This window comes from Pholis gunnellus, assembly GCF_910591455.1.
Source record: "Pholis gunnellus genome assembly, chromosome: 4".
In the NCBI taxonomy this organism is placed as follows: domain Eukaryota; kingdom Metazoa; phylum Chordata; class Actinopteri; order Perciformes; family Pholidae; genus Pholis; species Pholis gunnellus.
The window spans coordinates 5,239,036-5,252,530 of NC_136530.1; positions in this window are offsets into that span (position 1 = coordinate 5,239,036).

Below are 13,495 nucleotides of genomic sequence, written 5' to 3' on the forward strand. Positions count from 1 at the left end.
AACCAAATAATTAATGAACAATTGGACTTGGACTCATGCCCTCGGTAGTAAATCCTGGCTATGGCGCTGCTGCAAATCCAACATCCTCCACTGTTGCTTGGGATATACTGTACTGACACTACTGGATAAGAGACACTGATCTGCACCTGAACTGTGCAGACGAGATGAAAATCTCTACACATTTGATAAATGAACTGTTCTGTCTGTATATGTCTATGTATGACAAGAACATCAAGCTAACTACTGGGATTACATGCTGGATTTTTCTGAGATGACCTTTGTATGTTGGCGCATGCTTCTGTCGGACTGCTTCTCCCATTCAACAACCCCACAGCTAATAGAGTAGGAATCAGAATCAGAAAAGAAAAAGTCTCATCTAGTCTCCGATTCTTTGTCCTTAGGTCAGTTGTGAAATTAAAAAAAATATACGTTTTGAGTCATTTAACGCATTATAGCAGACGTAGGTAAAGCAGATGTCACATAGCAGCAACTTCATTAATTTTGTGCACAGTAGTAAAGGGTTATTACATGCTGCCTCTCTCTTAAGTCTTGCTAACATTTTCTCAACAAGGCTGTTGCTAATAGAACATTTAATATATTTAAAACATTTTGTACTCTAACTGTTTGAAGTTGATGTTTATTGTTATTGTCTACTTTTTGTGTTGGATTGTAGTCATACTGTTTAAAAAAATAAGGGAAAAAAAAAAAAAGTAATCAAGTCCATATTCAGCTCATTTTATATGGTATTACTACTGGATATCGGTACACTTGTGATCCACTTATCATAAACAGCTGTCAAGCTCTAGAGCAGTAATAGTAGTTTGTATATATACGGCCAAAGTCTCAGAACAAACAGTCTTTAGATTCATTTCAGCAGAGTAAAATCATGTGAGTGCCTTGGTCCATGCTGAGTTTGGTAAACTTCAATAAAAAAATGTGGATAAATCACGAGTCATGGCTCCCTGCCTTGCGCTACAGTAGCGAGCCGTTTGCAAATCACGTCTCCCAAAATGGCATTTTAATCTTGTCCCAAGCGTGACGCTGATTGTTAAGCGTTGGTAACGTCTCCATCAGAGCTCTCAGACATAATCCCCCTCCTCATCATAATCATGACAAAACTCACAGCAGGAGAGGCGTTGATGTGGAGGACCTCCCCGTGTCTGATGAAAGGTCCGCGGTTGTGAACTATGCACCCGAGCATCAAGGTCATTTACACACAGACGAGCCCTCCAGTGGCACAGGAGGCCACTCGGGTCTTTTCAGCCAACAGAAAGGAGAGTCGGGGGATGAATAGTGGCTGTTTGGGGGGGAATAAAGGCAAACCTTTCAGCTTGTCATAATGTGAGATTACTGTGACGGGGGTACATGTCTGGTCAGGATGGCGTGAAGTCACACTGTAGTTCAGCTCCACAGGTCTGGGTGCAGCACATCAGTATGGGGGGTCTGGCGGTACTGTTGCCATGCAAATGTCTTTGTCCTCAGCTGTGCACCCTTGAGGGATTGCTGTATTTACAAAAAAGTAAAGACTACTTGTAAATGTTCCTTTTGTTGCTGTTGTATTATAACTGTAAAGTATAGACATGTCATTAGAAAGGAAAAGTTTGGCACATTGGAGTATACGTGCTCATTCACTTTCCCGCCCAGCGTTATATGAGATCCGTACCACTTTCATGTCCGTACGTTTTAAAATGGAGCTTCCACGCAGCAGACAGCTAACTTAGCTTAGCGTAAAGACTGTAAACCAGGGGAAACAGCTGGTCAGTCGCTGTCCAAAGGTAACAAAATCAGCCTACCAACACGTCTTAAGTTCACTAATCAAAACGCATCTAGTTTGTCTTACCTGTACAAATGCCTATAAGTATAAAAAAATGAACAGCTTCCCTGCAACCAGCAGAGACTGACCAGCTGTACTACAATGTTGCATGAATATGATATACAGTATATTTAAGCCGTTTTGCTTTCCATGTGTAGAATACAGTGCATTTCAGTTTTACAGGTATCTCTGAACATCTGATTGGTATCCAACCCTCAGCAGGCACAGACACACTTAAACATGCGCGACACAAAGCGATCCCATTTTCTGCCTGTTCTCTCGTTTCACTCGCCTCTTCCTCAGTTTGTCGTCCACCTTTTCTCCTCTACCTCTCCTCTCTCCCTTTTTTTTTTTTTAACTGTCCAAGAATCTCTTCTTTCTTCTTGGCCTGAGGGGTGCGACTGGCTGTTGGTGCCAGTTCCAGGGACACCAAATGGGAGCTGTAATTATCATTGCTCCACCACTGTCCTGTCAGCGTGCTCGCCAGCAAAACAAGAGGGATCCTTTGGAAGTCCTGATCAAAAGCTTTGGCCTTTGATCACGAGGCAAAAGGAAAGACCTAAACACACTGTGCAAAATCAACGAGGAATGTCCCAAAGAGAGCCCAGGAGAATGGAAATGAGAGCCATCCAGAAGACGTCCTCAGCTCCTCCTCTGCCAGGATGTGTTGATGTCCAGAGCACAGGTGTTTTGGGCTGCGTTTGATCTGATCGGTGTAAACAGAAAACCGAGAGAGTGAGTCATGCGACGATGATGATGATGATGTTGTTGCTCAAGTGTCCGTCAGTTAGCACCTGGTAGGCTGCGCAGCGCGTCATCTCTTAAGACACCGCAAAGCACGTCACACCTTCACATGGGCACATGCATGGAAACAGCACTCGGCCGAAAGGTATTCCTGCATGACCCGTTAAAAATAGAGAAGGTTACATTGACTGCTTCAAAAATTAATTCGCAGCTGAGTGACAGAAAAAAAAAGTAATCATAGAAGCCCATTTTAAGGGCCTTACCCAAAATCTACAGGGGCACAAGTCACGCTGCTTCAGCGACAACAAACCACAGCCCCTGGAACCTTTGAAACCCTGTGTGGTCATTTTCTCTCACAGTCACTGAAAAGAACTGTGGTGGGTGGGAAAGAAAAAAAAAAGAGCCCCTCGCCACTCATAATACCAATCTTATGTATGTAGACGAAAATGGGAGGGATGGGAGGGGTTGGGGGGTGGCAGACGGACTAAGGCGCAATTTTAAAGCGCTTATTGAATTGCCATTACAGCTCCTGAGACTAATTGTGGCTGTTGTGTGTCTCTCGGTGGCCTAGGGGGCTCTGGAGTGGCCCTGTATGCTCTTACTCAGTGGGGTTTTCAGACCGAGTGGCCCTGAAAGAGAACAGGACCACCGTAGATCAATGGCAAACCTTTCACTCTTTCACAGGCCCTCGCTAATCCTTCTCATTTGTCTGCCATTTGTTGAGGCACATTCACAGCTCCCTGAATTTAGGATTAGGCCTTGTTTTGTTACAAAAACAGCCCAAGTTATAATGCTGAATAGATGGACTAAAGGGTGGACGACGGATGAGTGTGTATGCGAGTTTGTGAGCATGTGTGTGTGTGTGTGTGTGTGTGTGTGTGGTTATCAGGTATACACTACATACATGTATGTTTGACCAAATTCATGAGAGAGCAGAACCTGTTCAGTTTTTTTCTCTTAAATCCCATTTCATGTCATAAGTGGTGCAACAATTATAGTTTGTAGTGTGGGAGAAAAAAACATTTGTGTCTTGAAATTGTGTAAAATCAAATCATATCCATATCAGGAGAAGACGAGTGGGGAAGGAGGCTATGTTAATAAAAAAAACCCTCTGTGATGACTTGGCCGAGGTACACAGTGTGACTTGTCTAGGTGAAAGTTCAGGAGGAGGAGGACATCTTCGAAAGGGGGACTTAATAATGGAGGTATAAAATAATGTACAGTGCTATTGTGAGGTTAGTTGACTCCGGACAGCCCGGTTCACTCGTATACTTTGTGATGCAAATGAATCTGCGTGAAGTGAAGAAAATCCAATCTCTCTTGTGTTCTGTGGGTGTCTCATCACGGGTCAGATAGATTACTGAGCCAGCCGTTAGGTAAAGTCAAAGGAGCGGCTCATCAATGGGAAGAAAAAAAAAAACATTTTCCTTTGCGGAGGTTTTGTTGTAGCTTTAAACGTTCACACAGCAACAACGATCTTAACATTTGCAGAATCCTTCTCAACGCGGTATATGTGAAATAATACCATATTTAACACAGTCATGGATCATTTTGTCTTCATGTGGGACTAGAGGTGGCAATCTCAATTTAAAATGTACAACATTCTGGACACGAGTGGGTGTATCATTCGCTTGTGTTTAGACTGAGCATGAGGTGAATTTTAGAGGAGGCCCGATTGCGTGCAGGGTCGATAAAAAGGCGCGAAATTGGCCAGAAATGATGTTTGAATATTCTGTTTCTGTTTCTTTCTATCGCGTGCCTTGAAAGACTGCAATGGACGAGCTCTATCTATTCGATAGCTCCTCATTTCACAACAAAAACTTCAATAAGGTGACAGCTGGCTAGAGATCGCCAGGAGATCCTGAAAGTTTCCTACTTGCTGTCGGCTTTATTATATGTCATTTCCAGTATCACTATATTAACAACACCACGAGACAAAGCACACATCTTTTAAGCAAAAGTACCCACTCACATCCTAAATGAAGGAACAGAAAATAAACAATCGAAGAGCCCAATATGATCAGAATCCTAATATATTAGTTAAATGTCTAACAATGACGTTGACGGAGAGAGAAATATGCTGAGTGCTTTCAATAACCACAGATAAAGTCCCGGCACACACATTTCTTTTTTTAGAAGATGAGAATATAATATTCTGGCTTTTTTGGATGACATCACTTCACACCTGAATGAACTGAATTTAAATCTAAAGGGCAAGGACAAGTCAGTTAAATAAATCTTTCTAAAATGAAATACTTTATTTCAAGATAAACATTTTTAAAAGCTTTAAATGCAGCCCTTATTTTACTTGAAACGAGAGACGAACATTTATTTATCATTAGAGTATCTATTATTTATTATTCATTCAGTTCTATTTGAAAATTGACAATAAATATTTTGTAAATGTTTGTGAGTTGAACTTTCTTTATTTGACAGTCAGTTGTTGACTACATACATACGTTGATATAACTGCTGGGCTACTTCAATAAATATGGGACTAAATCACAGCGTAAGTGGAGGAAATCCCCTCTAACTGGACCTCGTTGAATTTGAATTGAATACCCCTGGTCTATGGGTTACACTTGTTGTCTTTTTGATTCTCCACAGTTCATTTTGTTCGTCCGCCCTCTGGCGTTTCGGAGGACAATGCAACGAACAGCGAAGTATAAACTTCTCCATGCATGCTGGGAGCTTGCACACGAGTATAAACAAAGTTTTGGAGTTCATCGGCTGTTTGAGGTGGACTGCCCAAATGAACCAGTGGTCAAATATGAGCAAATGACATGTTTGTTACACAAATGTATAAATTTAAAAGGAATTGAACAAAATAGGGTAGGTATAATAAGTTCAGGCTAAACTTGTTGTCCAGCATGAACTTGTTTTGGTTTGTCACTGCTTCAAAAGCAATGACTAAACTAAACTAACTCTTAAAACTTTATTTTTCCAGAAGTACCAAATATGTAATGCTATAGATGAAAACATTTCCATACAGTTATGCAAACACGACTCCTACATGATGTAATGGCACAAATTTGGAGCTACTTTAGAGATAATGAACGGAAATATCAGCGTTAAAGAGGTTAAAGTTTTCCACTTAGCTGTGGTATCATTTACCGTTGCACTGCTCTGTCAAAAATATGTAAAAAGAAAAATACAGGGCTTTTTAACTGTTCCGCGTGCTATATTTTTCATATATCTTCTACTTTATCTGAGAGCAAAGACAGAGTTCACTGTCCTGAGTCTCCTTTTGAAAATAAATAGTTCATAAGAAAGAAGGAAAGCATGAACAAATTGATTCATCACAGTCAAATACCTGCAAAGGAAATGCAATTTCATTAAAGTTGCAATGATTCCCTTTGAAGCCCAGTTTGTCCTCACCGTGCTCTGTCTGAACCCGAGAGTGTGCTCGGACAGTCTTGGCAGCCTGCAGCAGAGCCATCAGACTGAGGCCTTCTCATCACTGAGTGGATTAGTGTTCATGTCTGAAGCCACTTACTGGACATCAGACAGGGCTGCTGAGTGGCACATGCGCCACATTTCCCCTAAAGCCCTGCCATGCCACGCTGCAGGTATGTGGGGCCGACCGGCCAAACCCCATGTCGGGCATTCTCCGGATGCCTGCAATCGTGCCAAACGCCGGGGGACAAGGTGAAGAGGTGGACGGAGGGATGATTGTGCGAATCAGAATGGATGAGAGGAAAAGTAAGGAAATCAAATGATTGTTATTCTCATATGGGCGGATAAACCGAAAAGAGTATTGTTTTAGCAAGATGTGCCGAGGAAGAAAATGAGAATTATTTGTTGGGTTGAAAGTTAGGGAGAGACAGTGTGTGGATGCGTTGGGGACATGAGACAATACTGTTGTATTGGTGGCGCAGGGGCCCCAAACGTTTTATCCAGCACCAAGTTATGCTTTCAGGCCGAGAGTTTGATGAGACGGTTTAATACCTCTCTCACGTCTGCACAGCAAATATGAAACTCAAAGCCAGCAGACGGTTAGCTTAGCTTAGCATAGCATAGGGCCTGGAAACAGGGGCAAACGGCTAGTCTGGCTCTGTGCAAAGGTTGAAAAATCCACCCACAAGCCCCTCTGAAACTCCCTAATTAAGACATTATATAAATGAAGTGATGTAGACCTAAGTGTGAAAATGGCAAGAGGCTCATGTGCTGAAACTATTTCTTGGGCTGGAGCAGTAAGTTTCACCGTGATGTTGCCAAGCAACCATTGGAGACTTAAGACCAAACAAATGCGATATAGTGTGTTAATTAGCGAGCTTTAGAGTTGCTGGTAAGCACATTTCCTTTTCAACTTTGGACAGAGGCAGGCTAGCAGTCTCCCCCTGCTTCCAGTTTTTTATGCTAACCTCAGCTAATTAGCAGCTGGCTGCAGCTTCAATGTAGTGGATATGAGAGAGAGAGAATACCCTCACTATTATATTACCGTTATGTCCTTACCAATCTTAACATTCGCTATCGTGTCGGAACACGCATACAAAAAAACAGAAAAGAAAAAGCAGGAATAATGTGCCATCAACATTTTTAAGTGCATTTCGAGTAGAGGCCAGAATGAGAATGTGTCACACACGGTGTCCCGCTTACCCAGGGACAAAAAGAAAAAATGGATGGTAGATCTATTCAAGAGTGCACAAGTATTCTGTCACACACACACTGACACACGCACACACAGCAAGAAGACGAACCGCGACAGTGACATCTGAAAGTAGTTGTTGCGGCTGTCGGTCAGTTACAATGGCGTCCTGAAGTGGCGGTGGGATTCTTACTAGTGTCACCATGTAAGACATACCGTGTAAGACACGGTAGATGAATGTGTATGTGTAATAAATGTTTTTATAAAATGTGAGCTCATTTATGATTTAACAATTTTCACAGTGTATTATTTATACCGCGCATCACTTTTTTTAACTGTGGAAAAGTACACTGGGACGGTTTAAAGTGTATTTCAGGACAATTTGGGAAAGTGGTGAAAAAAGTTAAGTTAGAGCTCTGAATGCTAGACTCAAGGCTTTGGTGTAAAAGGCCAACAAGAGATGATAACTAAATACTTGCAGTTGTTCAAGACTGCAAGTATTTAGTGCTGCTAACTGCAAATTTTTCTCAATGCACCATTGTTTCACTCTGACCACAGGCTGCACATCAACAGATCTCTCTATTTAATGTAGCCTCAGCTACTGGCTATGACGCTCAACATTTCTTTATGCAGAATGTGAGTATAAAGGTTGCACCACTCCTGGTAAACTGTCATAGGAATGTAATCAAAAAGTACATAAGCAATCAAAATAAAATCTCAGAATATAAGAAGATGATCACAGAAAAGGTGGTGGCAGCCTTAAGGGGCACAGACCATCTATAGTTTGGCCAGCTGAGGCAGGCCAGCCACATGTTGGCCAACGTCCCAGTCAACATCATGAGGTTGTCTTTGGCTGTTAGAGACTGGAAAAGACCAAAGTCAGTGCCGCTTCATGCAAAGTGTTAGCCGTGCCAAAGCCTATCCACCCTGCCCCTCAAGGCCCGCTGTGTGAAGTAATTCTTCATGCCCCTGAAACCAGACAGACTCTGTGTTTTGTCACCGTGTGCATGGCGGTACTTTTTCAACACTGCAGTTGTTGTTTTTTTAATTCAAAGATTAACAGGTGTATTTTTCCTCCTTGAAAGCTAAATTCGTTCATGAACAGTGTTAAAATCTGCTTTCTTTTTCCTGTGAGGATATATGAAATAAAGCAGGTGAGAAGGTTTTCGTTGGATGTCCGTGTATCGGACTATTAGCATTTACTCTGTCCAGGTCTGTCAACATGTCGCAGGAGAAAGAACTTGACGCTAGCAAGAAAACTGGACGCCAGATCCACTCCCACTGAGTGTGTAAGGGAACAATCTTCCACTCAAATCCTGGCTAAAACTAAAGCCTTAAAAACAAGCTGTATATAAAGGTTATATTGTACTTTACCATAGCAGACAGATTGTGGAACAGTAAGAGCCGTGTCGAGTAAAGCTGTGGGTTCAACTGCAAGCCAAAGTGTGGGGCCTTAACCCTCCTGTTATGTTGCGGGTCAAATTGACCCGTTTCAAAGTTTGAAAATCTAGAAAAAATATTTTAAAGTACTTTTTCTGTATGAAACTTCTTCTGCTTGCCTTAATCAACGTGAAAAAAATTAAATAAAAAATATCATGTATGTGCAACCCCCCCCTGCAGGTTTATATAACAGAGATGATGTTCGGGTTAATTTGACCCGGCAGTGAAAGTGGAGGCTATAAGGGGTCAGAAGGGTCAAGTTTAGACTATTTCTTTCTTTGAAAATGTGAGACAAAGTATCTCTCACTCCTCCCAACATGTTTCACCCCATTTCACACACACACATACACACATACACACACACACACACACACACACACACACGTGCGGTCTCACTACCGCACCTGTGCGAGAAAGATACTATTTTGGCGAGAACCTTTTTTTTTCTCGCAGGAAAACTCCGCCCACACTTAGCAGGAGAGGGGAGAAACATACGAAGGGTTGCTTGGGAGTCCTACCAACATTACACTCTGCAGATACATGCAACACAGTAGCTTACTGGAGGACAACATGAGCAACAGAAACAAAAGGATGACAGGCCTTGAGGCTCTGGAGCACATCCTTGATCACGACAGTGAAATAGAGGAGGATGTGTCCGAACATGAAGACCATCTTGAGGTCAATTCAGATTACAATGTTACTGATTATGAACCATCAGATGAGGAAACTGATATATCTGTTCCTCCAAGCGAGACATTTGTGTCAAAAAATTGTGAAATACAGTGTTCATCCTCACCCAACACACGTATACCGAAAACAAGACAGTGGCAACATGTATCAGCACAAAGCACACCGTGATGACATGTCACTCGTGTGCTGTGTAGACACACACACACACACACACACACACACACACACACACACACACACACACACACACACACACACACACACACAGACACACACACACATACACCTCGTTCACTGTGTTCATATCTTGTTAATTTTTGTAAATGTCTGTTCCTTAACACTATAAGTAAACATGAGTACAGTTTAATTTCAATACAAATCCTCATGACTCATTTGGCTTGATTTTGAGTGAGCGGGTCAATATGACCCTGAACAGCAGAGGTGTCTCATCTCCATTTATCTACATCACCCCATGAAAAAAATAATGTTTCAAAATGTAAAAATAATTTAGAGAAAAATACATGTTATGGTAGACTAATGCAATTTACATCTAGGCTTTTCCAATGTACCTAAAAAATTGTTTTAACATGTATTTTTCATTAAAACGAGTGAGTTACCCTCATTGAACTATGATCTATGGAGGGGTGAATAACTTCATTCCACTAAATACTGATTGAATTGTTAGTAAGGGTGTTGGTGATGAGGTACAAACTATATTTATTAGGATTTTTTGGTTTCTGACAACTTTTGGATGATTAAACATGCACCGGGTCATATTGACCCGCGAACATCATGGCTGTACCTAAGAAACGAACATAACAGAAGGGTTAAGGACCAATGACAGATCTGTCCTGGCTCGACACATTATGTACATTATATGAAGGTTTGAAAACACATGACTTTGACACAGTGCCTCTAAAATCATTCTCCATGTTTCTGTGTCTACACGGTAGGCTCCTTTTAGCTCACAACATCACGTCACAGTCAGAAAGAAAGAGTCAAGGCAGAAAAAACTATGATGACGGTATGAAGAGCACAGAAAGATTGATCTCAACCCGACTGACGTCTATACATCAAAACTAAAATGACCACCAACGAGCGAGAAAATAAAGCAATGCAGTAGCTATTTAGTAAAGTGCAGTGATTTCTCCCGTCCTGTCCGGCACTTCCTCAGCCTCAGCACCAGACTCAGTGGCTGTGGGCCTCCAAGGCTCTGAGGTCTTGCGTTTCATCCCGAAACCAGAAAGATTCTGTTGCTGTTTAATCAGAAATTTAGATTTTAAGCGTTTTTAAAACCCAAATCGTGTAGCGGCACCACATAATTAGATATCAGGTAATTGGTTGTTTTCCGTCCACTTTATAAACCACCTCCGGGTCTCACTGTGAGACATGTATTTGGAGCAAGATCACATGCTCACTGTTTTTCTCAAAAGTGAGGGAGTGGGCTTGAATGCAGCGCAGACCGATGCTGTTATAAGAGTCATTAGACAGATCAATTTGTGACTTTACATTAGATTTGCACTGATGGAGAAGCGGCACCCTCTGATGGTGAAAAAGAAAAGCAATTTTAAAAGTCTCTTCGCAAACTCTGGCGCTCTCTGCTGGACGTCATGACGTACTAACAGCGTAACCGTAACAGCTGAGATAATATACACCGTGTGTAATGTTACACTTGATGGTATCCAAATGTAGAGTAGATGTGGGAAGAGACAACATGATGAAGTAAGACTGCACACTTCTCCCCATCCACGTTACACTCGTTTTTTTTTACCATGTATCTTGTGTGCACTGTCCACTTGCTGCTGTGATCCTGTAAATTTCCTCACTGCGGGACTAATAAAGGATTATCTTATCTAAAATGAACCAAATTCACTAAGAGTGGAAGTGGTACAAATGTTTATTGTGGTAGTGAGTAAGTTGTTTTTGTGTAGAGTATGTACATGTCATGACTGTGCTTCAATTTGGAACATCAGCTGGCGTATTCATTTAATTTAAGGTATCCACTGCACAGTAGATGGTAAAGCAGCTCATGGAAATAACAGCAACAACATTCTTTCAGGCTTTTGTAAAGTTTTTGGCAAACAAACGACAAATGAAACGTTTGATATAATAAATTATTATTTTGCAATACGAGCAAATATCCAAAGTTAATACAAATTTGGATGACAATAATTGACTGATTATTATGGAAAGGATCATATTTGTAACAATATCTGAACTGTACAAACACACCAGTCCTTCCAACAAGAAATATCTGTGGTAAAGAAAATGCATCTAGATTCAGATACAAATATTGTTATTTATATTATTTGTAGTAATATTATTGTAATGAACAGAAGGGGCTTTGGTACATTTGAGGATGAATGAAATGGAAACAAGTTACAACCCAAAAGCTGCACACATCTCAGAAGGCTTTACAGGCCCGGTGACAGATTGTATGGCCACGCTCTGTAGGACGACGAGGATTAACTCCCAAAAAGGGAAGAAACCTTGAGAGAGGCAAATCAAAGAGAGATCCACTCTTCAGGGATGGCTGGGAGCAATGAGATATAAGAAATGGAAAAATATGGGGGGAGGGAGTTATGGTGAGGAGTTGGAGTTGGGGGTGAGAGTTGCTCAGTGTACGCTTGGAGGATGAGGTAGGGTGGCAAATTCTCGTCCAGTTCACTTGTATAACCGGAGGAATCTCTTCTCCGCAGAGAGGGTCTTTTGGGTCTTTTTTTTTTTTTGACTGCTCAATCTCCACAGCTGAAGCTTCCTCTTGACTTTTGTGGTCTGCTTCTAGTTTCTGTTCCTGCCAGCCTGCTGTGTTTTGGCTCGTGCAGGCTGAGGGTTGCAGTGATGTGGTCGCTGTCCAAAGCGTTTTCTGTTGCATGGGACCCCTTTTAAAATCACCTCAAATCACCTCAACAGCCTTAACCTTAAAGGTCGAACAGGAACAGACCCAAAACTACACAGAAAACTAGTTACATTGAGCATGAAGTAGAAGCAAAAAGTTAAGACACTGATATTGAGTGAGACAAACCAGAGATATTCTGAGACTAATACAGAAACCTTCATTTATCGGAATATGAGTTTTATGTAAGACATCACTCTGAGGGGGCAGTCGTTCTCCGGCACAGTACGAAGCAGTCGTACCTAAAAAAAAAGTGCTGAGTCAAGATCAAGCAGTGGTGGTAAGAAGTACTCAAATCGGTTTCTTCAGTAAAAGTAGCAGTATCAAAAAGTAAAAATCCTGCATTTAAAGTTTTACTGAAGTAACGGTACAAACGTATTAGAATCAGAATATACTTTAACTACCATAGTAAAAATACTCATTATGCAGAATGGTCCATTTAAAAAAATAGAGAATTTATTATTATAGGATTATAATTATTGATGCAGTCATGTGTACATCACTTTAATGTTGCAGCTGGTAAAGGTGGGTCCATTTTAGTATTCACAAAACCTCTCAGGGTAAGTTTAAATAGTGCTACTCTGCTATTGCTCACCTCTCTCTGCTTGAGGTGCAGAGACTCTGTCTGCACTTAAAAGGTCAAACTGGATGCAACACAAATCTAACTAGCGTTTATGGTTTGCATAAAGCCTGGAGTATAAACAATGAAATATGTTTCAATGCACTTGGAAACATCTGCTGCTGCCTATTGAATAATGATACAACTATTGAAGTGTGGTTTCAAAACTGCAACTGTGCACCAACATCAACGCTCAGATCTGCAGCTGAAAACTGTGGTTTCTGTTGATTCAGATTGTAACACATTTCAAAGAAACCGTCGGGTTGTTTCAGGTCGGTAATGCGTATTTGTTTTCCACTTTGCACGTTTATTCAGCGAACGGTCGTTTGATGTGGCCACATATGAGTATTTACCAAAAGTGAGAGGAGAACCGACAAGGTCCAAAATAAATATAATGAAGAGAATAAACGTGTCATTGATGCATAGTGAACATGACTGGTGGTAGAAACTGATTCGTGCTAAACAAGTCTCCTTACAGCAAGTAATTAAACCTGTTGATGTTGAATTGAGTTGCAGTAAAAACACAGTGAAAAGATGTTGTGGATCTATTTGATCTTCTCCGCATGCTTCAGCACTCTGAAACTTCTCATATGATCTTGTTAAATGGGAATAATAACATACAAATTTGTCTGATTCATATATCTCGTTGTGCGTACTTCTTCATATATTCCTTATTTGACCTCAGACTTTATAATGCACGCCATT